The sequence below is a fragment of the Chrysochloris asiatica genome, unplaced genomic scaffold (genome assembly GCF_000296735.1).
Source record: "Chrysochloris asiatica unplaced genomic scaffold, ChrAsi1.0 scaffold00346, whole genome shotgun sequence".
Taxonomy (NCBI): Eukaryota; Metazoa; Chordata; class Mammalia; order Afrosoricida; family Chrysochloridae; genus Chrysochloris; species Chrysochloris asiatica.
In genome coordinates, this window is record NW_006408864.1 from 1,613,467 (window position 1) to 1,618,084 (window position 4,618).

The following is a 4,618-nucleotide window of genomic DNA, read 5'->3' on the forward strand; positions in this document are numbered from 1 at the left end:
GATCTCTAGGATATACCCTTTGGTTGGTTGATGATGCATGGAGGGGATTGGAACCATGGCAATGAGATGATATATGATGGAATGAATGTAAAACTAAAGCTCTCTCATGTAAACTATCATATAATTCACAATAAAACATTAAAAAAATATATATTGAAGGCAAACTTGCTCAGGATGTTGCCAACCACTGTTACTGTATTGGCACACTCTATAGCCAAGGAAGGTTTTGAGAAGATTAGCAAAGGCACTAATCCAGTGGAAATCAGGAGAGGTGTAATGTTAGCTGTTGATGCTGTAATTGCTGAATTTAAGAAGCATTCTGTGACTGTGACGCCTCATGAAGAGTGGCTACAGTTTCTTCAAATGGAGACAAAGAAATTGGCACCATCATTTCTGATGCCATGAAAAAGACTAGAAAGGATGTCATCACAGTAAAGGACAGAAAACCCTTGAAGGATGAGTTAAAAATTATTGAAAGCATAAAGTTTGACCAAGGTTATATTTTCCCATACTTTATTAATACATCAAAAGATCAAAAATATGAGTTACAGGATGCCTATGTTCTACTGAGTGAAAAGTGTCCAGTCTATTGTACCTGCTCTTGAAATTGTCAATGCTCAATGTAAGCCTTTGGTCATAATTGCTGAAGATGTTGATGGAGAAGCTCTAAGGTAGTCTCACTTTGAATAGGCTAAAAGTAGGTTTTCAGGTTGCAGCACTCAAGGCTCCTGGTCTTGGTGACAACAGAAAGAGCCAGCTTAAAGACATGGTATTGCTACTAGTGGTGCAGTATTTGGAGAAGAGGGGTTAACACTGAATATTGAAGATGTTTGACCTCATGACTTAGGGAATGTTGGAGAGCTCATCATGACCAAAGATAATGCCATGCTTTAGAAAGGAAAAGGTGACAAAGTTCAAATTGAAAAACATATTCAAGAACTCATTGAGCAGTTAGACATCAGAACTAGTGAATATGAAAAAGAAAAGCTGAACTTTCAGATGGAGTAGTTGTGCTAAAAGTTGCTGGGACAAGTGATGTGGCAGTGAATGAAAAGATAGAGTTACAGATGCTTGCAATGCAACATGAGCTGCTATTGAAGAAGGCATTGATCTTGGAGGTGGCTGGGCTTTGCTTCGGTACATTACAGCCTTGGACTCACTAACTCCAGCACATGAAGATAAAAAATTGGTATAGAATTTATTAAAAGACCACTCGAGATTCCTGCAATGACTATTGCTAAGAATGTAAGTGTTGAAAGACCGTTGATAGTTGAGAAAATTATGCAGAGTTCCTCAGAAGTTGGTTATGATGCTATGTTTGGAGATTTTGTCAATAGGGTAGAAAAAGGAATCATTGATCCAACCAAGGTTGTAAGAACTGCTTTATTGGATGTTGCTGGAGTGGCCTCCCTGTTAACCACAACAGAAGTTGTAGTCACAGAAATTCCTAATGAAGAGAAGAGGAACAAACAAGATGGCTGACAGAGTGCAGTGAGGAGCTCCATCAGCAACAACACAGAATATCAGACCAAGAAGGCTCAGGGATGGTGCCAGAACTCTGAACCACATATAAAGGAATATTTAAAAAGTTGGAAGGCTTACAGCCAGTGGGATTTGTAGTTGAAGCAAGAAATCCAGTGCTTTTTAATCCAAGGTGCTCAGCTGCTCCCGGAGCTGCCATCTTGGGTGAGACCAAAAGGGGGAAGGATCAGAGCAGCCACGGACTCCTGACAGAACCCGGGGTTAAGGGTGTGCACATTATTTTTTTGTATCTGTTTATAGGCCTCTCGCTGTCTGTGAATCTACATTCTTGTGACTAGAGAGGGTGCCTGAGCGAGTGGACACCCCATCCCCACTCCTGGAGGCTTCCATTACACATGCGCACAGATCTCCTAAAAATTTAAAGGGACAGTTTCCACTTAAAACCAAACAGCAGCACAAAATGACCACAGCCAACCCTGAACTGTTTATCACTAGGAAAAAGGCCTGAACGGGGGTTGTGGAGCAGGACAGGCAGATTAAATAGGAAACAGGACAAAAGTTAAATCCTGAGTTACCTCACAACAACCAACAGTGGCATCTTGAAATTTCTCAGGAAGAAGAATGAAAAGGGAAGCCCATCTCCTGATCACATCTACCTGAAGCCAATCAGAAAGCATAAAGAATACCAAAACACACACCCATCTAAGTATTAAGGCCATAGGTAAACACTGAATATACCCAAAAAACAGAAACAGATGACCATATCAGCACATGTCCAGAAACGAGATACAATGACCGAGACAAATGAGTTGAAGGTAGACCTACACTCCAAACTGGAAGGAGGGCAGCCTTTGGAAATGCCTGAGAAGGAATTTAGAAAAATGACTATAAAATGTATCAAAACACTTTACAATGGAGTTGAGAAAAATAAGGAAGAAGTCAGGAAAGTGTTACAATCAAATAAGATAGATACAGCATTGGAAACAATTCAAAACCTACAGAAAGAGGTCCAAATGATTAATAATAGAATATCAGAAATGGACAATACATTGAAAGGGCAAAGGTTGAAGAGATGGAAGCCAGAACTAGTGAGCTAGAAGACAAATCTCTCAATACCACTAAGATAAAAGAACAAGCAGAAAAAAAGGATTTAAAAAATCTGAGGAAGGTCTAAGACTCATGTTGGACAACATGAAGAGGAATAATTTAAGAATTATCGGTATTCTGGAACAGGAAGAATCACACATGCCCACAGAGGAGATAGTTGAAGAGATGCTGGAAGAAAATTTTCCTAACATCCTGAAAAATGAAAATAAAAGCATTCAAGAAGTTCAACGAATCCCAGGAAGGATAGACCCTAAAAGAAAATCACCAAGACATATAATAATCAAGCTCTCCAAAATCAAAGACAATAAAGATTTTCCCATCTTTTTACTATTGTGAATAAGTGCTGTGATGAACATGGGTATGCATGTATCTGTTCATGTCATGGCTCTTGTTTTTCTAAGATATATACCAAATAGATGGATTGATGGATCATATGGTATTTCTATTTCCAATTTTTGAGGAAGCACCATAACATTTTCTATAGTGGTTGTACCATGTTACAGTCCCACTAACTATGTATGAGGTTTCCAGTCTCACTGTTCCCTCACCAGCATTTGTTGTTTTCTTATTTTTGAACTTTGCTATTAATGTTGGGGTAAGATGACATCTCATTGTTGTTTTGGTTGCTAAAGATCTTTTGATTGGCCATTGTAAATGGCACTGTCTTCCTATTTTCTCAGTTAAGTGAATTTTTGTTCAAACAAGTTTGGGGTAGGTCTCTGTCCCATGCTAGCAAAGGGGTCTTCAGTGTTAGAATCTACACCAAACTTGGGAGTATTGCAGAGACATCATGGGATGAGGATGCCTGAATTCCATCTTGAAGTTAATTCAGAGACTACCAAGAAACTTGCTTGAGAAAAAATTGATTTGTTATAAGGTTGAATGTGGATTTGAACCAGAAATGGAAAGTTCTCAGGAATAAGGGAGGCAGGTCCCGGAATCCATTGCTCTATCACTTACTTTTTAGACCTATGCAGACTCAACCTCGAGACTTCTGACTTTCTTATACTCAGATCTTTCAAGCAATTAGCACCTTCTATTGACACAGAATTTCTATTTCTTGGAAACTGAAATGCCAAGGCCTCCACTCCTTCTCATGTGTGTGTGAGAGAGAGAGAAACTATAAACAACCTAAGTTTACCACTTTAACCATTTTGGAGTGTAAAATTCAGTGGCATTAAGTACATTCACAACACTGTGACACCATCACAATTCCCAAATTCCCGAACTCCTCATCCTGCTGCAAGCTGCCTCACTCCTGCCTTTTTTCCCCACTACCAATTCAAAACAGTGGACTCTGAAAGGCACAGGTCATCTGCAATGCCAGAGACAAAATCACACATCCTGGTAGCCGATGGATTCAGCCTCTGGGTCAGGGGTCTTCTCCTGTCCCGTGGTCCCAATGGTCAAGGCTGTGGCTGTCCCTCGGCCACAGCACTCACCGTTACTGACATACATGTCTTTAATGCCTACACTGAAATATCATACTCACCAACACTCCTTTGATGGTTGAAGAACTTGGAGACAACACACCTGGATTACAAAAATGAGCTCAACTCCTTCCTAACTGAGTGGCTTAGGCAATTCACTTACCTTGGGTAGTAGCCTCACTTTCCACTTCCATAAAATGGGAATGATGGCTTCACCAGCTTGCCTCCTTCCCTATTAGTTTCCTTTGTTAATTATTAGTTAAGATTCTTTTCATTTCAAGAGGCAGAAATCACCTCTGACTTCAGAAAAAAAGAGAGAAAACTGGCTAAAATGTACAGGGGTAGACTGGCTGCAGACACGGCAGGGTCTGAGGACTCAAACAGCATCACAAGTCTCTCCCCACCTTTCCCTTTCTGCTCTGAGTACCTATGCTCGCTCTTGCTCCACATAGGGGCCCCCAACAGCTCCAGTCTTCCCTCCTTCAGCATAATAACTCTTGCAAAAATGGAAGGAATGTCTCTTCTCCGATAGATGAGAAAAATTCCAGGATCAACCCTAATTAGCCTGAATCGATGATTGTGGTCAGAAAATGAAACTA

At 40.3% G+C, this 4,618-nt stretch overlaps 1 pseudogene; it reads left to right on the forward strand.

Moving 5' to 3' along the window:
- The window catches only part of LOC102830823, a 4,417-nt pseudogene extending 2,935 nt beyond the window's left edge, over positions 1–1,482 (forward strand).
- Positions 1,483–4,618: the final 3,136 nt, after the last annotated feature.